A 23483-nucleotide genomic window follows, 5' to 3' on the forward strand; every position below is an offset into this window, starting at 1 on the left:
GCTCTGGAGTTAGGATAGCTCTTCAAAGCTGTTCTAAATGAAAACATAGAGGCCTGGACCTAAACTCCCACATTGGCCATCCATGCCATGAGGGCTGTCCTTTGGCTAATGGCAATTGATACAAATGAGTGTGAGCTGCCAGGGCTCCCAGCAGCTGGGAGAATGAATGCCTAGATTCTGAATGAGTGATCTGGGCAGCATACGCTATAAGGAGGAAAGCCATCTCATTTCCTGCTCTGGAGGCGGTATTCATTTTATTCAGATGTGTGGTCTAACTTCCACAACCCAGGCAAGACAATTGTGAGGGTCCACAGTGAACCACCTGTTTTAGGAGGGGTTCCTAGAAATAGACTCTGAGATGAGGATTCGTATTGAAGCAATTTATTAGGAAATATCCCAAAACAAACCAACAGAGGAAGTGAGATCAGGAAAGGAAGAAGGCCAAGCAAGCAAAGAGCGAAGTCCTACAGCAGGTAACATAGGCTCAGTTCTACAGGAGACCTTTGGAGAGGGCATGTGTACTTCCTCAGGGCTGTCCCCACCAGGGAGCAAGGTGTCCTGCCCATTGACTACCCCCTACCCCACTATGCATTCATCAGCCATTGGTTAGGGACTGCCTCTGAGAAAACTTAAGTTTCCAGGCACTTTCAACTCCCCAAGTGTAGACAAATTAGATTCCAACCGCTTGGGGGCAACCCTTCGACAAAGACACAGATGCTACTTCTCTGGGAGTGAAACCATACAGGGAACCCATGTGCCTTAAAAAGGTAAAGGGACCGGGGAGGCTGCAGGTGGAGAATTCAAAACACGGAGTAGAAGTTCATTAGTTTTTAATAAACCCATGTGTCTTATTGCCCAGGTGGGCACTGGGCCCAGTTATTCCAGTTCCCTGTCGTGTCTATGCTCAACTTGAGGAGAAATCGAATGTACTAATCTCTCCTTCTTTTTTTTTTTTTTTTTAGCATGATAACACATTCTCCTATAAGTAAGTGCATACCAAAAAACACACACACATTTATACTTCTCTTGAGGACAAGCAATAATGTTTAGGTCAGGACAACCCTAATCTAGATTAACAAAATATAACATCATCATAACTAGAACTAGTCGTGGATTCGATCAACATTTTTCAAAATACATAAACTTCAAGTAGGTTTTGGAAACACAGCACTTTTTAAATCCATGCATGAAGTTGTTATTAAAGAATATATCCTAAATCGTACGTGCCTATCTGCAGAATGCTAGGAAAGTTTCCTTTTAGTGCATCCTGGAAGGGTGTATTAGTGATCTCCTCAATGCAATAACTTTCTGAATTGCTTTTGAAAGTGATTTGAAAGAGCTTTTAACAATGTTCTTCAATACAAGTATTTGTGAGGTCATACCCCCACTAAAAATTATAACATCTGTGTTAAATGTATTTACCTCCTTTAAAAATTAGTGATTTCATCAGATGACTTCTATCAGCATCGAAGACTCATATTAAGGAGGGTCATTTCAGCTAATATCACATTCCCAAATAGTACCTCACTGTTCAAAATTAAAAACTCAAGAGAGAGCCCCATAAAAAGACGAAGATTGTAAGGACTTAGTTATTTGGCAACTCCCTCTTTAATGGAGAACAATTCTGGGGAACAACACTTCCTTTACAATGACAAACAAAATGAAAGGAAGCCAACATTAGCCACACTTAAGTGATGGGGCTTATTTGCAGGTGGGAAAGGAAGTCTGTGAGGTGGGCACACAAGCTCTATTAGATTGCTGTAAATAGACTTTCTTGTGCCACCTCACGGTCTCCTATAACTTTAGTGATCCACTCTACAAATCTCATACCAAATGCATTTCTACACAAAGGCTAAGAAAAGGGGTTTATTCTTTCACTACATGATCATTTTGAAGGAATGACTTAGGTATGTTATTAAGCGGTGACTTTGATATCATACCGAAAGTTTTACAATCTACATTGTAAGGTATATAGGATTACCTGTAATTTTGGGAGAATCAGATTTTTTGTTCAATTGCCTTAATTTCTATTGTTGTAATATTGGCTTTGTCTCTAAATAGCTTATGATTAGGTTTATAAATGACTATGAAGCTCACAAAAAGTCTAGTAACTAAAAAATTGCAGCAGGCTCTGACAATTTGATCCTTTTATAATTCAAATTTCTTATCTGCAAAAAGGAGAGACACAATGTCTTATCACCTACGTTTTATCTGATTTTGATTGGGAATTTGAGCTATGTTTCCTATTTTGTTGAAGACACATCAAAACCAGACAAAGGATCTTAAGGGAAAGAACAGGAAACAGGTATTGATTTCCTTTATCCACCCCCATCCCTTTGTATCTCTTTGTATTATACTATGATGGATTAGGTGGACAGGTCAGCAAACGTTTCACATTTGCTACTGATTTGATGGGCTTTGGAAAAAAAGAATTTGAGGCATATACTAGTAAAGAAAAGAATCCTTAAAGCCAGGTCTGGGTCAGGATGATAAGTTGCAAGCCACTACATCAGAAGACCCCAAACCTCCTACCTAATACCTTATTTAGGTCTCTTAGCTCTCTCTTACTACACACATACACACACACACACACACACACACAGAGCACAAATATCTTACTGAAACAAATACTGATGCTTTTCTTAATCTAAGATTTCTTTTCATCACTTCTGTATTTCTTTTCTCTGGTGTGAATATGGTCATCGAAATTATGCTTTCTCTTTCTCAGCTGTCATCTTCTATAATGGTATTTCTCTGGGTGTAGTCTATGGAGACAGAGTGTACAAACCATGGAGGATAAAATGCAGATCCTAAACCCACTGGATCAGAGTCTAAGGAAGGGAGTCCATGAGTCTGCATTTCAACACAAGAGTCTTGTGCAAATTTAAGTTTCAAAATCATTGCTATAGGTTGTTATATAAAATTTACACACTAAATTAAATAAACTAAGGTACAGCTCTTCCAAGAGCTATTTGACACCCATAAATAAAAAAAATAACAAAATAAAAGAGGCTGGGCACAGTGGCTCACACCTGTAATCCCAGCACTATGGGAGACCGAGATAGGATGATCACCTGAGGTCAGGAGTTCAAGACCAGCCTGACCAACATGGTGAAACCCTGTCTCTACTAAAAATACAAAAATTAGCCAGGTGTGGCGGTGGGCACCTGTAATCCCAACTACTCCAGAGGCTGAGTCAGGAGCATTGCTTGAACCGGGGAGGTGGAGGTTGCAGTGAGCCGAAATCATGCCATTGCACTCCAGTCTGGGCAACAGAACAAGAGTCCATCCCCCACCACCACCACCACCCCCCTCAAAAAAGAAAAACACAAGATTAAGCCATGGAGGTACATCAGCTTCCCTGGCTTCAGGACCAGCCTAGCCTGTCCTTTCTATTCCTTTAAGGGCTTTCCCGTTCTTCTCTTTCTCAGCAGTAAATTGGTTACAACATAATTAAGCAATCACTGTCTGAATGTTTCTGGCCCCTCATCCTATCCCACTGCATATTTTTATTTTCTCCTAATGTTCTTTGTCATTCCTTTTAGAAGAGTTAAGTCCAACAAATTGAAAAATTAAAGACAAAGTAATTACAGTAGAAATGTAACAATAGAATGGACTGCTCTCAGCCAGATACCATCGGGGCAACTGTATACCAGGTGGCCTGTCTTAACCACCCTCCATTCCCACCTCCCTCTGTCTCACCCGTTCTTCAGCACCTGTTCCTCTCCTTCCAGCCATCTAGTCACCCAAAGGATGTCCCCAGAATGTCAGGTCACCCAAAGTTTGTTCTGGAGCAATGCATTTCAGGAACCACACCTTTTTCTTTTTCTTTCTTCCCATATAAACATTTCTGTTCTGCCTTCTGGGTGAACAAAATGAATGACAAATAACAACCAAAAAAAGCAAACAACAAATCATCGGGAAAATCTTCTCTTTTGGTATTTCTCATGAATATAGCTTTTCTTGTTTTGTTTTTTGTTTGTTTGTAGAGACTGAGCCTCACTATGTTGCCCAGGCTGGTCTCAAACTCCTGGCCTCAAGTGATCCTTTCACCTCGGTCTCCCAAACTATTGGGATTACAGGCATGAGCCACTGCACCCAGAAGCTTTTCTTTTAAAATCTTTTTCGAATAATAATTTATATACAGTAAAATTTGCCCATATTAAGTGTACAGTGCAAAGTGTTTTGATAATATACATCTGTGCAAATATCTCTGCAATCAAGACATATAACATTCCTCATTACCCCAGAAAGTTCCCTCTCGGTTCGTTGCGGTGAAACTCACCCCACACCTGACCTCCTAACCCCAAACAACCACTGAGCTGCTTATGGTCACATTCAGGCAGTGTTTGCTTCATAGGTAAATTTTGCCAGCTCTAGAATTTCATATAAATGAAATCATATCATGGGTACTTTTTGTGTCCAGCTTTCCCCCCCTTAATATAAGGCTTTTGAAGTTCATTCATGATGTTGCATGCATGGATATACCACAGTCTGGCTAATCATTCTCCTGTAGATGGACATTTAATTTGTGCCCAGTTTGCAACTATTATAAACAGAGCTGTCATCACCATTGTGTACAATTTTTCTTTGGCATATATTGTCATTTCTCTTCGGTAAAAACCTTTGAGTAGAATAACTGGGTCATATGGTAAAATTATGTTTAACTTTATAAAAAAACTAACAATTATCCAAAGTGGTTTTATCATTTTATATTCCCACCAATGATGTATGAATTTCAGTTGTTCAACATTCTCCTCCACACTTAGTATTGTCAACCTTTTCGATTTTAGCCATTTGAATAAGCGTGTCATAGTATCTCATTATGATTTTAGTTTGCATTTCTCTGACAACTAATGATAAGCATCTTTTCGTGTACTTTTTACTGCCATTTCTGTAGCTTCTTTTCTGAAGTACCTGTTCAAATCCTTTGCTCATTTTAAATGAATCATTTGCTTTATTACATGCATACATACACGTGTGGTACTTACGATGCTGAACTCAAAGGATTGATTCTAATGGTAAGCATCAGACACAGTAGTCAAGGGTGGAGTCTAATTTTGTACATGAAAGGTGGAATTTTTACCCCTATGTAAGCTGCCAAGCACTGGAACCCACTATTAATATTGCCCCTGCTCTGATATAACAGAATGATTAGGCACACAGATTATAGAGTCACTCTGTCTTGGCTCACACACTGGCTCCACCACCTCCTAGATGTGTGTCATTGGACAAAGTGCTCAATGAATCTGTGCCTCAGTTTCTACTTCTTTAAAATGGGGCAATGATAATACCTCAAAAATTGTTGTGATATCCAAGTGATAACACTCACCTCAAAAATGGTTGTGATATCTAAGTCATGCTATTTAACACCCTTTGAACAGTTCAAATACATAGTGAGCACTCAGTAAATGTTTGAGGTTATCAGGACAAAGAATCTGAGTTTTGTTTATTAAAGTGCTCACCTAACTACATTCTTTCTAGAATCCTTGTCAATACCACATTATCTCTCTCCTCCAGTTCTCAATTATATTTCTACCACTAATTTCTAGATCAGCAATATCTGGAGACTTATGTTTCACTTGCTCCCAGGTGATTTGCAAAAACAATGCCAAAGAAAGAAGTGGTGGCCAGGTGTGGCGGCTCACATCTATAATCCCAGCACTTTGGGAGGCTGAGGCAGGTGGCTCATGAGGTCGGGAGTTTGAGACCAGCCTGGCTAACATGATGAAACCCTGTCTCTACTAAAAATACAAAAAATAGCTGGGCGTGGTAGTGGGTGCCTGTAATCCCAGCTACTCGGGAGGCTGAAGCTGGAGAAGTGTTTGAACCCAGGAGGCAGAGGTTGCAGTGAGCAGAGATCGCACCACTGCACTCCAGCCTGGGCGGCAGGACGAGACTCCATCTAAAAAAAAAAAAAAAAGAAAAAAAAAGAAAGAAAGAAAGAAGGAAAGAAGAAGAAAGAAGTGATGTGAAGGTAGGTTTTACCTGATTGCTTAAATTTTATATCAATTTATATCAACTTGTTCCTTGGAAATCTAATTCTTTTTAGACTAGTACGACAAAGTCTTGAGATAAGTTAAAGCTCAAGAGAGGGAGAGCAACTAGACTCATTCCAGCAGGAGACTGGGAGTAACATTTGACAATCCAATTATTTTATTTCAGAGCAGAAAACTAGTTTCCTCTAGGACAAACAGAGGAAGTGAAACTTTAACAACTTTTGGGTTTGAACTTCAGGAAGCCCTGAAAGTTCCTGAAAGTACATATCAAAAAAAGAAAGAAAGAATTAAGATGTATTAGATTAATATAATAAAGAACAAAAACTCCATGATCATTTCAATAGATGCAGAAAAAGCATTTGAAAAAATTCAACACCCATTCATAATAAAAACTCTCAAACTAACAATAGAATTTCCTCAACCTGATAAAGAGTATCTATAAAAAGCCACAGCTAACATCACTCTTAATGCTGAAAGGCTGGATCCTTTCTTTCTAAGATCAGGAACAAGGCAAAGATAACTGCTTTCATCACTTTTATTCTATCTTATGCTGAAGTTTCTATAGCTAATGCTATAAAAATTTTGTTTTTAAATTAAGGACATTAGATTGGAAAGAAAGAAGTAAAACTGCCTCTTTATACAATGTAGTCCTATATGAAAATTCAAAGGAATTTCACTAAAACTATTAATAAAAGACTTTAGCACAGGTATAAGATCAATAGACAAAAATTAATTGTATTCCTAGGTAACAACGAACAACCAGAAATGGAAATTAAGAAAACATTTCCTTCACAATGACGGTGAAGAGAATGAAATATAGAAGAAATACAAGACTTTACACTGATAATTATAAAAGATCATTGAAAAAAAAATGAAGAAGACCTAAATGGAAAGACATTTCGTATTCATGGATTGAAAGACTCAATATTGTCAAGATAGCTATTCTTTTCACATTGATCTACAAATTCAATGCAATCAATCTCTATCAAAATTCCACCAGAAAGTCTGGAAAAGTGAGTATCTCTGTTAGTTTGCCCCCTAACTATTTTGGGGCCCAGGGCAAACATACAAATAGAAATCCCAGCCACAACCTACTCTCTTCTCTTCCTACCCCCAACCCTGTCTTACACCAGTAGCTTCATGTGCTGGTATGTGTGCGTGCGTGCGTGCGTGCGTGCGTGTGTGTGTGTACATCCTGGCCCACAAGTACAAGTTCCAATCCATCCTCCCCTAGCTCCATCACAAACAGCTTCCCCTTGGCCACCCCTTCAACATTGAGCTGTGTGCACCAATAAAACTGTCTCCTTTCAGGAGAACAGACAGAGAAGTCCAAGCAGTTGCTAGGAAAAGCTCTCTCGGAGCCATTTGGACAATTCCATAGTTCTGTTTACCTGAAACATAGTCTAGAAGCAGAGGCTTGGGCTCCAGATGGGCACATCAGCTGGGACCCCTACTCCTCAGAGGGGAGACAAAAGCAAGTTTCTCAAACTTTAATATGCAAATCAATCATTGGGGATCTTGTTAAAATGTAGGTTTTTAGGTCTGAGGTAAGGCCTGAGAGTCTGCATTTCTAACAAGTTTCCAGCTAGTAATCTGTTACTGGTGTCTGTCTAGTCTGCAGCAAAGATGTAAAGCACGAGGCCTAGATTGGGGCCTTACTAAGCTGGCTCTAAGGGCAGAACTCAGCTGTAGAACGGGAGTGCTATCTATGGGAGTGGAAGGTGACCTTAGGACTGGCAGGAGATCACTGCCTAGGATGGAGTACATTGGTAATGGCTAATGGAGGGCTGGCAAACAGTGCTTGCAGTGCTGGCACTTGAAAAGCTATAGGCTAATGGGCAAGTTAGACATTAATAACTAATTGCATGACGTTGTGTAATAGGGAATAACAGAGGTATATATGAAGCACATAGGTGACAGAGCAGAGGTGGTGATTAACTCTTTGTTGGAAAAATGTTTCACAAAGAAAGTAGTGTCTGAGCAGAGCACTGAGTTTCCTAGAGAACAAAGACAGAAAGGGGATTCAAGGCCAAGGGAATAACTTATCTGTGGCAGGCTATATTTCCCAAAAATGGCTGCAACAATATCTCCACTCCCACAAAACCTTCTAGAAACTTTCCACTTCCCTATTAAGAAGTGAATTCCAATTCTCTTTTCCTTGTTAGGATACTTCCATGAGTACAACGTGGAGAAGTGACACTATGTGACTCACGTGGCTAGATGAGAAAAGGCTACCTATCTTCTGTCTGGTTTTCTTGGGATGCTTGTTTTTGGAAAACAACCACTATGCTGTGAGGAAGCCAAGCAGCCCATGGAAAGTCCTGGTGGGGAGGAAATGAGGACTCCACCCACTATTCCTATTGAGATCCTAGCTGACAGCCAACACCAACTTGCCAGCCATGTGAATGAGCCATTTTGAAAGAAGGTCTTCCAGCCTCTGTCATACTGTTCCAGGTGACACTATGTGGAGCAGAGATAAGCCACTTCCACTAAGTCCTGACCAAATTGTGGATCCATGGGCAAAATCAGTGATTGTTGTTTAAACCATCAACTTTTGGAGTGGTTCGTTATGCAGAAGAGATTCCCATAACAATATCCAAAGGTAAAAAGGTGTAAAGCAGCCTGGTGTTTAAAAATACGACACAAACATGGGCATGTTTATATATAACTCAGCTAGTAGGAAAAAAAACATAATAAGATGGGACCTGTTGAGAATGTTGAATCTGAGATGTGGAGTGGAGGGAAAAAGTTTAGTAAACAAACCATTAGTAGTGAAAATGTAATGACGTTGTACTATATATTCAACAATTCTTAGATTAATTATTATTCACGACTCTGACAGTTTCTAGATACAATGTTAAGGCATTTATATAACAAAGTTTTCTTGCTGTAAAATACTAAATTCTTATTGAAAAGAAAATACTGGCCAGGCATGGTGGTTCATGCTTGTAATCCCAGTCCCTCCCTTGTCTGTTTTGGGATGTCAAGGCCAGAGAAATGCTTGAGCCCAGGAATTCAACCAGTCTGGGAGACATAGCAAGATCCTGCCTCTATAAAAATTTAAAAATTAGCCAGGTGTGATAGCACACAGCTGTGGTCCCAGCTACTCGGGAGGCTGAGGCAGAAGGATCGCTTGAGCCCAGGAGGTTGAGGCTGCAGTGAGCCATGTTCACCCCACTCCACTCCATTCTGGGCAAAAGACTTAGATCTTGTCTCATTAAAAAAAAAAAAAAAAAAAAAAAGACGAATAATCTGCTGCTGTGTGTATGCTGTAGATAAAGCCCTGGTAGACAATTTCCAAAAGAAATCAATTTATTGTTTTTACTACCAAAGTGGAAACATGATATAATTTCAGAAACAAATAAAAAACCCACCTGAATTATGTGGGAGATAAGTTCCCACATTCTCGGGACATCAAAATACATAATTCTGATCTATCATCAGTACCCTCGTTTTTCTCCCTAAACACACATTTCTAAGAGAACCAACCAGGAGTTTGTGAAAGATGTAAAATTTATGACTATTCTTTAAAGCTGACAACGTTATTTCCTACAAGCCTTAGGAGTGGTGGGTGCATGCTAATTTGAAAGATAAGGATTTAAAATGCAGTGAATTGATATGTCAAGATTGTTTCCTGAACTTGTGGGTCTCTTGCATGTTTTTTAAAATTCTTTGACACTAACCTAATGTGTGGTTGAAAACCAATATCCCCATGCAGCATGGGAATTTATATTACATTTAGCAGCTGGGAATGGAAGATTCCTGGGATGGGGATAGCTAGTGACAACTTCTTTCTGCTCTCAGCTGATCTGGCTCCTCCTGGAATACTGTGTTCAGTTCCTGACACCATATTTTAGGAGAAACATAGACAAATTAGAGTACATTTGGAAGAGAGTGCCTTAAATGGCAAGGAAACACAAACCCATGTCATGTGAGGGACAAATGAAGAAAAAGGAGATACTAATTCAGGGAGGAACCAACTAATGGGGCATATTCAACATTTTTAAATAATAAAAGCCTTCCTGAAGAAGGGCTGTTGGCATTGTTCAGTAACCTCAAAAGCATATCAAGGGAAGAACTGGGAGGCAATTTTGGGGTGAAGAAAGTCAAAGCTGCCCAAAGATGGAATTGGCTATTAGAAGAGGTAGACAGTCCCTGTCACTGGAGGTATTCAAGCAATTTTTTAAAGAAAGAATTCTAAATTTGATGATGGTCGGATTTGACAACCTGCAAGGTTCTTTCCACTACTGTGAGAGCTTTGACGTCCTTCAGAGACTCCCATATCATTGTAGCAGGACAAGCCACAGACAAAACTCCTCAGACACCGAGTTAAAGAAGGAAGGGGTTTATTCGGCTGGGGGCATTGGCAAGACTCCTGTCTCAAGAGTCGAGCTCCCCGAGTGAGCAATTCCTGTCCCTTTTAAGGGCTCACAACTCTTAAGTGGGTGCATGTGAGAGGGTCGTGGTCAATTGAGCAAGCAGGGGGGTACGTGACTGGGGGCTGAATGCACCAGTAATTAGATCGGAACAAAATAGGTTAGGGATTTTCACAGTGCATTTCTATACAATGTCTGTAATCTATAGATAACAGAACCGATTAGATCACCGGTCGATCTTTAACTACCAGGCCCAGGGTGTGGTGCCAGGCTGTCTGCTTGTGGATTTCATTTCTGCCATTCAGTTTTTACTTTTTCTTTCTTTGGAGGCAGAAATTGGGCATAAGACAATACGAGGGGTGGTCTCCTCCCTTATCATCACCCCTGGGAGTCACCAGGTATAGTCTCATATGAGCTAATAAAACAGCCGCTTTCCTTTTTCCCACTTCTTGCTTCCAGAAGCGGCAGCATTTTCTGGAGCCTCCAAAGCCTATGAAATCCCCAGAAGTAATCTGTTCTCTACCACTGGCTAAAAGGGGCCTATCTTACCCCCGAATGATCAGCCCCAAATAGTTCTGCACAAATGCCTCCAAGCTGCACCACCAGCCAAGCCACTGATAGTGCTGGGGCTACTTCCCACTCTCTGTCAGTTCCCTCAACATGGCAATGCCTGGCTTCTTCCCTTTTATGTGTTACACTGTGCAATTGTCAAACAGATTTTGTGGGCATATGGCTGTTAGTCCTTAGTCATAGACCTTCTTCCCCTTGGACCATAAAAGTCTACTGGAGTTGAATTGAAATAATCAGAAAGCAACAGATTTTATGACTTGCCTAAAATTACCTTTATCCAGTGATACGCTCATCATCCCTAAGCAATCTTCTATGCCTCCAACCTCTTTTTCCTTAGGATCTTTCTTCTCAGGACAATGCTTGGCTCCTCATTTAAATAGGCTACTCCTCCTTAAGAGCTTGCTCTACCACCCTTAGTACATACCTGACATTCTGAATCCTAGGTTGAGACAAATTAGACTCAAGCTGTAGCCTTTCCTTTTTGTTTTTCCCCTATCTGCCCTCCCTGCAATATGATTCTGTGACTGAGGGTTAAGAGCAGAGAAAGAAGAAAATAAAAATAATAGATTAAAAAATGGGTTATGGAGACCAGGTACAGTGGCTCACACCTGTAATCCTAGAACTTCGGGAGGCCAAGGTGGGCAGAACACTTGAGGTCAGGACTTTGAGACCAGCCTGGCCAATACAGGGAAACCCTGTCTTTACCAAAATATACGAAAATTACCTGGGAGTGGTGGTCCACACCTGTAGTCCCAGCAGGCTGAGGCAGGAGAATCACTTGAACTCAGGAGGCGGAGGTTGCAGTGAGCCAAGATCACGCCACTGCACACCAACCTGGGTGACAGAGTGAGACCCTGTCTCAAAAAAAAAAGAAAATGTTCACACAAGGGGAAAGGAAAAGAATTGTGTGATGTGGATGGCTTAATTAAAAATGTTGAGTGGAGGCCGGGCGCGGTGGCTCAAGCCTGTAATCCCAGCACTTTGGGAGGCCGAGACGGGTGGATCACGAGGTCAGAAGATCAAGACCATCCTGGCTAACACGGTGAAACCCCGTCTCTACTAAAAAATACAAAAAACTAGCCAGGCGAGGTGGCGGGCGCCTGTAGTCCCAGCTACTCAGGAGGCTGAGGCAGGAGAATGGCGTAAACCCGGGAGGCTGAGCTCGCAGTGAGCTGAGATCCGGCCACTGCATTCCAGCCTGGGTGACACAGCGAGACTCTGTCTCAAAAAAAAAAATGTTGAGTGGAGTTCAAAAATAATTAAGTGTGATGTTTATACTCTAAATAGTATAACTGAAAGAAATGCTCCTGGAACTTAGCAGTGACAATGTAATTGGTCACTTGTCATAAGTTTTCGATGAAAATCTCATTCACAAATCACGAACAAAATATTCAATAGCTTGCTGATAGTATTTGGAAAACAATTTTTCATACTCATTCAATGCTAATTATAAACTTGGAGAGTCAAATTAAGAATATATTGTATATACACTGAATAAAGATATTTACACATACACAATGTGGGTCAACTGATACTCTCCAACTTCTGAGGTAAAAGTAGCTTGTTACCAGTGTCCTTGGCAAAGTCATGCTGAGGATTAATGGAAGGGACAGTGTATGTTTGCCCTCCACTCTGAACAAGAAGAGAGATCAAGCGGATTTAGCTCTTTCATGTGAACTTTCCTTAGAGGTGCACAACTCCTCAGGGATGTAGTTTGGGAGCAGGCTGGGGGAAAAGAGGTCAACAGTTTGACTTCTTACGTATTCTTCACAGCATATCGTAGTGGGCCTCTTTCTCTTGCCTGTACAACAGAGAGAAATGACAGGAATTAATAAGAAAGCTAATACTCTACTCACTCTAAGCCTCTGAAGAAGAATTCAGGTATTTATTTTGGCTCTCTGAGGCCAGTCTAATGAAAGTTGAGCCTGGTACAGGATTGAACACATCAACTATTAAGCAAATGGAAGAATTAGAGGCAGGATATCAGTTATAATCAGAAGCTCACAGCTCAGAAGCTAGGTTAAAGCGGAGATGATGAGCAACGGCATGAGTGAAGCTCATCCCAGTTAGCAAGTCCAAGATAGTTAGAAGTAGAGTGTGAAACTATGTTTGTGAACGTGGAGTTCTGATGACAAAAGCGCAAGAGGAATGGAAATGCATGGCTTGGATCACACTTTAAGAAAAAAATTTGCCTATCCACTATGAGGAGTCCAAGTTAGCTGCTGTCAACTGGCAGCTCTTAGTGCCCTCAGGACCCATTTTAGTTTTTGATCCACGGACATGCTCTCCCTAGGCATCCCAGCAAATGACAGAACATGATGGGGGCAGTACAAACTGGCAATTTCTGCCCAATGCTTATGGGCAATCTTTGCACTGGAGCTTCATTAGGCTGGACGAGACTTCCTCAGCACTGCACTTCAGCATGAGGCTCCTCCTACACACTTCTTCCTCCTTTCTCTCTTTTCACAGCTATCAAACCTGTATTATAGCCTGAAGGATTTCCCTGTCTACTCCTGCTTCCTTTCCCCTTTATCATTCGTATATAAATACATACATTTCTTGCACATCTAACTGCATCTTGCTGCCTACCTCCTGGAGGACTCAGCCAATACAAGGGGGGTTGCTGATGTTCAGGTTTGGATCATAATCCAGAAAGACACAGTCCCAAATGCCATAATCCCAAATGTTGAAGCCCTCAAAAATCAACATCCTTAGACACAAGATGGGAAAATGTAGTAAGAAGTGCTCGTGTTGATGTATATCAAATAACAGAAGAATTTCAAAAAGAGCAGGGCCACATAGAAAATGATTGTGAATGTATTTTTGGAGGAGAGCTATGTCAAAAAAAAAAAAAAAAAAAGCAGCTATTCGTTGTGATGCAAGACTTCAAACTAGAGTTAATGATTGTGAAAGTCAGCCGGGTCTTCTGGGACTATATCTGTGCAATTACCCATAATCTATCCTTGTAATACACTGTTTCGTATGTTGAATTTTCTTTGACTTCCTGGGCTCAAGCAATCCTCCCACCTCAGCCCCCTGAGTTGATGGTATGGGTGAGCCACTGCCTCTTTCTTCTTATTTTAAGTTTTTTTCCCTATTATTTTAAATTGTCAACTTTTTTTTTTTTTTTGACAATTTGCTATGCTATGTATTTCATCTTGGCATCATCTCCAATACTTGAGGTATAAATTGTGTAGAGACTTTTAGAGAGTTCTAATTTGTTTTATGCATCTTTTGCAAATTTGACTCCATGAGAGTGAATTACTACGATGATTTGCATGTAAGTATTGTTCATGTAGGTAAAAACATTGAAACTTCCTTAATAAATGAAAAGATGCCTTTTTTTGTACATTTGATTTGCGAAAAGTAAAGTTTCCCAAGATCTCAGCTCTTTGGGCAACTGCATATGTGGTGGTGACCCACTGAGGTTTTTGACTGATTTCTTCAAAAGATTTAGGTATTTGTCATGGTATTTCAGGAAGACCACAATAATTCAGCCTGGGGCACTCACTTACCAACCATAGTGATATGTTTACACATTCCCTTCTTTGACATATTTATTTATGAATAAGGCTTGTCTGCTCATAACTGTGACACTCATGTGACTGTCATTAGTACACCTGAGTGTTGCAAAAATATGTATTGCCTATTTTATTGTTAAACTGGCCTATGAAGTGCTCTGTTGTATTTTTATGTTTCTCAAATAAATCCCCCTTTTAAAATGTAAATAAATGTTTTATTTTTTTCAGAATTATATTCTTGAGATTTTGATCTTTCTGGGTTGTGATTTTCAGGATTTTGGACTTTAGAGATTTTAGTCTTTTAGGATTTTTGGGATTACGGCATTTGGAATTGTCTTTTGAGATTATGATCAGCTCCCCCAGAATTTGAGGATACAACCTGACTAGAACCAGGCTAGTAAGATAAATCATCAACTGGGGGCCTTGACACTTGGCTTCTCTGATAGTGCTGGTTTTTCATTTGACCCTGGTTTGCATATTAATCCCAGAGACTTTAAACAAATGACTTACCTACAGAGTCCTCATAGTAAGCCCTGGTCAAAAGAAAAACAGAACAGAAAGCAAAAGAGAAAAGAGTCTTTACTCTTCTCCATTCATATAAGTAGTGCCTTCCTCTGGATATGTAGGTATACTAAAAATCATTGAATTATATACTTTAAATTGGTGAATTGTATGGTCTGTGAATTCTATCTCATAAAGCTGTTATTTAAAAATTGTACACTTCCTAGTATAGAAGGTAGTACTAAGATACATGTGAAAGAAAATAAAAGCAATAAGATAATGACAGCCAAAAAAAAAAAAAAGTTTTTTCAGACTCAGCATGGTAGCTCACACCTGTAATCCCAGCACTTTGGGAGGCTGAGGTGGGAGGATTACTTGAGGTCAGGAGTTTGAACTAGTGAAACCCAACATGGTGAAACTCCGTCTCTACTAAAAACACAAAAGTTAGTTGTTGGGCCTGGTTGCTGGCGCCTGTAGTCCCAGCTACTCAGGAGGCTGAGGCAGGAAAACCACTTGAACCCAGGAGGCGGAGGTTGCAGTGAGCTGGGATTGCACTACGGGACTCCAGCCTGGGCAACAGTGCAAGGGTCCATCTAAAAAATAAAAATGTTTTCTCATTTGGTCATATTTAAAAAGATTTCACATTTTTTCTTTCTAGAGCCTGCAGAGAAGGCCAGAGGGTTCATGAAATACTGGAAAATATTCATTAGTATACTTTCTGAATTCATAAAACATAGTAAAGAGCTTACGTATTCTTTGAAATGGTTGTTGATAGGAAGGACGTGAAACAGTTACACTCATCTCCACACTTCTGTAGTTTGGGGAAATGGCAGCTGAAAAAGCAGGTATATATTTATTAATTCAACCAACCCTTCGGGGATGCTTTTTCTTTTTACTAATGTGTAGATGTGGAGATAAATAAGGTATGGTGTACGCCGTTCAGAAGTTCACAGCAAAGTAAAGAATGCAGGCTTTTAAACAGTGTAACGTACAGGGAGACATGCTGTGTGGCTGACCTAGAAGACTATTTGCAAGAGAAAGTGGCAAACTCAAGTGAGAGAATTACACCTAGACTTGAGGGTGAGATGATCTCCCACTTATCAAAGCACCAGGAAGACTAGTAGCTCACACTTCTATTGTACTTACTTTGCTTCACGTCTATTCAAGTTGCACACGTATATTAACTCGTTTAATCTTCCCTCTGACCCTATATAAGAATTGGCCATTCAAATAAGCCCCATTTGTAGGGGAGAACTCTGAGACAGTAAGAAGTTAAGCCACTTGCTCATGGTCACATAAGCAGCAGTGGAGCCAGGATCTAGAAACCAGACAGCTCAGTTCCAAAGCATTTCTGCAATGCCCAGGAAAGGCACCAACCAGGGCAAGGCTTATTCCATCTGTTTCTTTCTGAGGTTTCTCCATGTTAAGATTTCTCCATATTTTTATTTATTGCACTAATAGTATTATAATAACTACAACAAAGAAAACCTCAACTACAATCTCATTGCTCAACAAATCTCTGATTCTTTCCTTTCTGTTTGGTTAGTCCTCTCCAGAGCCAATTCTTCCTTTCTTCCTCCTGTGTTGTCTAAAGACATCCCCTCAGAACCACTTTTCTTTTTTTTTTTTGCTGGCCTGTGCTGTCTCTTGAGATCCTTTACTTATGTCTCAGTACCTCCTTGAGCCTCTATGTTTGTAGTTACTGGGAAGTTAGATGCAATAGTCCATTTCAGGAGTCAGCGGGACTCCTCGCCCTGGAAGAACTACCACGACAGCAACCTCCTTGGGGAACTTCATCATTAGTGAGCAGAGAGCATGGTGTAGTAGTCATCCATTGATGCACAACAAATTACCCTCAAAACTTAGTGACTACAAACAACAAACATGATCTCCAGGTTCCAGAGTGGCTTAGCTGGGTGTTTCTGGCTCAAGGTCTTTCAAGAGGTTGCAGTTAAGATGTTGATCGGGGCTTCATTGTCTGAAGGCTTAGCTAAGGCTGAAGGATCTGCTTTCAAGTTTACACATGTGGATGTTAGCAGATCTTCTTTTTTAGTCACATGGGCCTCTCCATACGGCTGCTCACTATATGGCAGCTAGCTTTCCCCAGAGTCAGTGACAGCAGAGAGATAGAGACAGAGAGAGAGAGAGACAGAGCGCGAGAGGGAGCACATCAACGTGTGCACAACCAAGATGGAAGCCCTAAACTAATCTTGGAAGTGACATACCCTCACTTCTCACAGCATTATACCAAACCTAGCATGACGTAGGAGGGGATTACACAAGGGTGTGAATACCAAGAGGCAGGGATCAGTGGGACATCTTAGAGACTGATTACCATACTCGGGCAACATCTAGGGGTGAGTGGAGCAGCCACACTTCTATGTTTGCATCTTAATTTACATGAATGGCAGCCCCTGACATTTTGCAGTATACAAAATATACGATCATACATAGTGGTCCAGGTAACAGTTCCTGAACAAGTGGGGAAGTCAGGGGAATTTGTCCTCAGTACGCTTCTATTCCCTGTTAGAACTTCATTTATTTGTTTATTTATGAAACAAACTTTTTTTTAAAGCATCTGGTTGTACCTTTGTGTTGGTACTGAACTAGGTAGGTAATGGGGTTACAGTTCTAACAGAGTTTCAATTTTCCTACAGCACTGTTGCCCTTAAGTATCCAAAACATTTGGGGTGATTACAGCCTCCCTCAAGCCAGACAGTACGCAACAGATCATTGTTTTCTATCCCATTCTCTCAGGGCCCTAATCTTTGGAAAACCTGAGCTAATATGATGTTTCTTTCAAAGGGTATAATATAAATATGTAACAACCCCTGATAATTGGGTGCCTAACAAGAAAAGAAGTTGCCTAAACAAGCAGCAGGGCTCTACCAGTATAACGCTGCTGCTAAAATTCAGCACAGTTCGCCTGAGAGCGGTCTTTTCTATCACCCATCCATCCAGTCAAACTGGAAAACTAACTGTGGCTGTACTTACTCACGAAGTTGGCAGGAGCAACGTTTTAAGAAGGCCCCTTCAAAAAACATTCCCATTTGCCAGTTTCAGGGGGAAAAATGTAGGCTCTAAATTAAAGCTCAGAAATAAAAAATGTAAGAAAGGAGTGAGTTCATGATGACAGACTGATGGACCAGAGCAGAAAATATAAGGAAGGTGAGCTATTTGTCTCGGAGACCAAGTGTGCGCCACAGAAGAGACAAATGGAGAAAATCAAATAAATATTTATGTTTGTAACACCAGACTCATGGTAAAGTGTCCTTAAGTTCAGACTCCAGAGTCAAACTGCTGATTTCAAGTCAGCTCTGCTCCTCACTAGCTACGTGATGTGGGTGAGTGACTTAATCCCTCTGTACCTCAGTATTCTTATCTGTACAGTGGGGCTGACTGCATAAAACCAACCTATGTGGTGGTTGTGACCCAGTATAACTGAAGTGCTTAGCATGCTGTCTAGCATAAATTAAGAACACGGTAAGCACTAATTATTATTACTGAAGAAATCAGAACAATACCTACTATGTCATCAACTGAAAGAGACCAACTTCATTCACTCGATCATTATCTATTGAATATATACAGCACTGAACCCCAGACGACAAAATCCTTTTTCTCAAGGTTCTTTTATGTGGGAGGGCCGGGAGAGGGAGGAAAAAGAAAGCAGAAGGGGGAAACTAATAAATAAGTAAAAAAATGTATTATGTCAGGTGGTGATCATGGAGAAAAATAAAGCAGAGGATATGGATAGGAAGTTCTGCGGGAGGAGTGGGAGGAAAGAATGTTCTAGACAGAGGAAATAGCAAGTACACAGGTCTTGAGGCTGAGGAATGCTTGGTGTGTCTGTCCATAACTACAAGGCAGGTGTGGCTGGAAGGAGAGGAGGATGGAGTGAAATCGTACAGCTTGAGGTCAGAGGAATCCTGCCTGGGAATGGTGGGCAGATCATGCAGGGCATGTGTCCATATTCAGCACTTTGGCTGTTGCTGTATGATGGGAAGCCACTGGAATTTTTGAGAAGAGAGACATAATCTAATCTTTGTTTTTTAAGGACAGTCAGCTGTGTGTAGGTGTGGGGGAGGGAGGGGCGGAGAGTGGGAGGTAGACAGATCAGGTAGGACATAATTATTGAGAGATGATGGCTTAGACCAGGACACCAGCAGTGGGGAGGGGAGTGAGGAGTGGACATTTTCACCGTATATTTGTGAAAGCAGAGTCAACAGAATTTGCTGACGAACATGATGCTGAGTGTAAAGCAGAGAAAGTTCAGAGATAGGGAAGTTCTGAGGACAAGGATTTTTCTCTTTTATTCAATGTCATATACCTACCACCTAGACAGTGCCTGGCATCAATAAATGTTCCTTGAATAAACGAAAAGGGTAACTGATTTGTATTAAATCCATTTTGAACTTAGTAAATAGCAGTTAAAACATCCACAGTCAAACGAAGTACTGTAGCAACCATAATTTCAGCAATTAAGCAGTGAAAGGTCTTCCAATCCTTTCCTCCACAAAGATCGAAGTTAACTTTGCTGCATCGCTGGACACCCCGTTGCCAACGACCCAGCACTCCCTTGGTAAGTGAGGCTGGAGGTGGGGTTGGGAGAAATTTCATGGAAGCTAAGTTTGCAAAGCAGGTACATTTTTTTTTTTTAAACGGTTATTTGGGGTGAGGAGTAAAACAGAACCTAATGTTCCCTCAGGCCACCTACAGCACTGCTACTGTTCTCATATCCTTCAACTGGGCATGAAGGCAGCTTCCCACTCACTCTGACAGTGGCGCACCCTGTACCCCCCACCTCTCTCTTCAATACCCCAGGGCTAAATGGCCCGAGGCTCCTCTCTACCGGCTGGTGTGCATTCTGGGCCAGGGCGAGCCAAAAGGCAGAAGGGCCTTCGTGCTGCAGTGTCGGGTGAAGAGTCAGGCTTAGCCTGGACGAACTTTCCAGGCCAATGTGAAGTTTTCCTATCTTGGGTACATGCGGGCCCCACGCGTCTGCGAGTTTGGGTTAGTGTGTCAACAGGGTCAGTCCCGGTAGCTACTTTGCGAAAGCTTCGAGGCGAGCGTGAAGTCAAGGGCTGCGGTGGATGGGGGTGAAAGGCCTCCTCGCCCCATTGCCTGCACCGTCTTGGGGCAACCCCCAACCCCCAGTCGGCATTTCCCTTTAATGCGCGTGCCCGTCAAGGTCCTCGCGTCCCCTAGATGTGTATAAGAGACAGCGGCTGCTCACTATATGGCAGCTAGCTTTCCCCAGAGTCAGTGACAGCAGAGAGATAGAGACAGAGAGAGAGAGAGACAGAGCGCGAGGGGGAGCACATCAACGTGTGCACAACCAAGATGGAAGCCCTAAACTAATCTTGGAAGTGACATACCCTCACTTCTCACAGCATTATACCAAACCTAGCATGACGTAGGAGGGGATTACACAAGGGTGTGAATACCAAGAGGCAGGGATCAGTGGGACATCTTAGAGACTGATTACCATACTCGGGCAACATCTAGGGGTGAGTGGAGCAGCCACACTTCTATGTTTGCATCTTAATTTACATGAATGGCAGCCCCTGACATTTTGCAGTATACAAAATATACGATCATACATAGTGGTCCAGGTAACAGTTCCTGAACAAGTGGGGAAGTCAGGGGAATTTGTCCTCAGTACGCTTCTATTCCCTGTTAGAACTTCATTTATTTGTTTATTTATGAAACAAACTTTTTTTTAAAGCATCTGGTTGTACCTTTGTGTTGGTACTGAACTAGGTAGGTAATGGGGTTACAGTTCTAACGGAGTTTCAATTTTCCTACACCACTGTTGCCCTTAAGTATCCAAAACATTTGGGGTGATTACAGCCTCCCTCAAGCCAGACAGTACGCAACAGATCATTGTTTTCTATCCCATTCTCTCAGGGCCCTAATCTTTGGAAAACCTGAGCTAATATGATGTTTCTTTCAAAGGGTATAATATAAATATGTAACAACCCCTGATAATTGGGTGCCTAACAAGAAAAGAAGTTGCCTAAACAAGCAGCAGGGCTCTACCAGTATAACGCTGCTGCTAAAATTCAGCACAGTTCGCCTGAGAGCGGTCTTTTCTATCACCCATCCATCCAGTCAAACTGGAAAACTAACTGTGGCTGTACTTACTCACGAAGTTGGCAGGAGCAACGTTTTAAGAAGGCCCCTTCAAAAAACATTCCCATTTGCCAGTTTCAGGGGGAAAAATGTAGGCTCTAAATTAAAGCTCAGAAATAAAAAATGTAAGAAAGGAGTGAGTTCATGATGACAGACTGATGGACCAGAGCAGAAAATATAAGGAAGGTGAGCTATTTGTCTCGGAGACCAAGTGTGCGCCACAGAAGAGACAAATGGAGAAAATCAAATAAATATTTATGTTTGTAACACCAGACTCATGGTAAAGTGTCCTTAAGTTCAGACTCCAGAGTCAAACTGCTGATTTCAAGTCAGCTCTGCTCCTCACTAGCTACGTGATGTGGGTGAGTGACTTAATCCCTCTGTACCTCAGTATTCTTATCTGTACAGTGGGGCTGACTGCATAAAACCAACCTATGTGGTGGTTGTGACCCAGTATAACTGAAGTGCTTAGCATGCTGTCTAGCATAAATTAAGAACACGGTAAGCACTAATTATTATTACTGAAGAAATCAGAACAATACCTACTATGTCATCAACTGAAAGAGACCAACTTCATTCACTCGATCATTATCTATTGAATATATACAGCACTGAACCCCAGACGACAAAATCCTTTTTCTCAAGGTTCTTTTATGTGGGAGGGCCGGGAGAGGGAGGAAAAAGAAAGCAGAAGGGGGAAACTAATAAATAAGTAAAAAAATGTATTATGTCAGGTGGTGATCATGGAGAAAAATAAAGCAGAGGATATGGATAGGAAGTTCTGCGGGAGGAGTGGGAGGAAAGAATGTTCTAGACAGAGGAAATAGCAAGTACACAGGTCTTGAGGCTGAGGAATGCTTGGTGTGTCTGTCCATAACTACAAGGCAGGTGTGGCTGGAAGGAGAGGAGGATGGAGTGAAATCGTACAGCTTGAGGTCAGAGGAATCCTGCCTGGGAATGGTGGGCAGATCATGCAGGGCATGTGTCCATATTCAGCACTTTGGCTGTTGCTGTATGATGGGAAGCCACTGGAATTTTTGAGAAGAGAGACATAATCTAATCTTTGTTTTTTAAGGACAGTCAGCTGTGTGTAGGTGTGGGGGAGGGAGGGGCGGAGAGTGGGAGGTAGACAGATCAGGTAGGACATAATTATTGAGAGATGATGGCTTAGACCAGGACACCAGCAGTGGGGAGGGGAGTGAGGAGTGGACATTTTCACCGTATATTTGTGAAAGCAGAGTCAACAGAATTTGCTGACGAACATGATGCTGAGTGTAAAGCAGAGAAAGTTCAGAGATAGGGAAGTTCTGAGGACAAGGATTTTTCTCTTTTATTCAATGTCATATACCTACCACCTAGACAGTGCCTGGCATCAATAAATGTTCCTTGAATAAACGAAAAGGGTAACTGATTTGTATTAAATCCATTTTGAACTTAGTAAATAGCAGTTAAAACATCCACAGTCAAACGAAGTACTGTAGCAACCATAATTTCAGCAATTAAGCAGTGAAAGGTCTTCCAATCCTTTCCTCCACAAAGATCGAAGTTAACTTTGCTGCATCGCTGGACACCCCGTTGCCAACGACCCAGCACTCCCTTGGTAAGTGAGGCTGGAGGTGGGGGTGGGAGAAATTTCGTGGAAGCTAAGTTTGCAAAGCAGGTACATTTTTTTTTTTTTAAACGGTTATTTGGGGTGAGGAGTAAAACAGAACCTAATGTTCCCTCAGGCCACCTACAGCACTGCTACTGTTCTCATATCCTTCAACTGGGCATGAAGGCAGCTTCCCACTCACTCTGACAGTGGCGCACCCTGTACCCCCCACCTCTCTCTTCAATACCCCAGGGCTAAACGGCCCGAGGCTCCTCTCTACCGGCTGGTGTGCATTCTGGGCCAGGGCGAGCCAAAAGGCAGAAGGGCCTTCGTGCTGCAGTGTCGGGTGAAGAGTCAGACTTAGCCTGGACGAACTTTCCAGGCCAATGTGAAGTTTTCCTATCTTGGGTACATGCGGGCCCCACGCGTCTGCGAGTTTGGGTTAGTGTGTCAACAGGGTCAGTCCCGGTAGCTACTTTGCGAAAGCTTCGAGGCGAGCGTGAAGTCAAGGGCTGCGGTGGATGGGGGTGAAAGGCCTCCTCGCCCCACTGCCTGCACCGTCTTGGGGCAACCCCCAACCCCCAGTCGGCATTTCCCTTTAATGCGCGTGCCCGTCAAGGTCCTCGCGTCCCCTCCCCTCAAGCCACCCCGTCGGCCTCGGTTTCCCCCACTTCTCTCCCTCCTTGTCGTTCCTTCCCCGTGGGACGCCCCTCGCCCACCCCCGTCAGAGCCTGGCCTGCGCGCGGGACCCAGCTGTCACTTTACTTTTCCACGCCGCCTCCCCACCCCC

The 23483-nt window shown here is 42.0% G+C and overlaps 1 long non-coding RNA gene across 1 annotated transcript; it reads right to left on the reverse strand.

Annotated features, from left to right (window-relative positions):
* Positions 1–12403: 12403 nt before the first annotated feature.
* On the reverse strand, positions 12404–19973 carry LOC105535630. Its single transcript, XR_001005470.1, has 2 exons — positions 19820–19973; positions 12404–12746 (listed from the first exon to the last, which is right to left on the reverse strand). It is a non-coding gene; the product is annotated as an uncharacterized LOC105535630 (long non-coding RNA).
* Positions 19974–23483: the final 3510 nt, after the last annotated feature.

This window comes from Mandrillus leucophaeus, unplaced genomic scaffold, assembly GCF_000951045.1.
Source record: "Mandrillus leucophaeus isolate KB7577 unplaced genomic scaffold, Mleu.le_1.0 Scaffold149, whole genome shotgun sequence".
Classification (NCBI taxonomy): Eukaryota; Metazoa; Chordata; class Mammalia; order Primates; family Cercopithecidae; genus Mandrillus; species Mandrillus leucophaeus.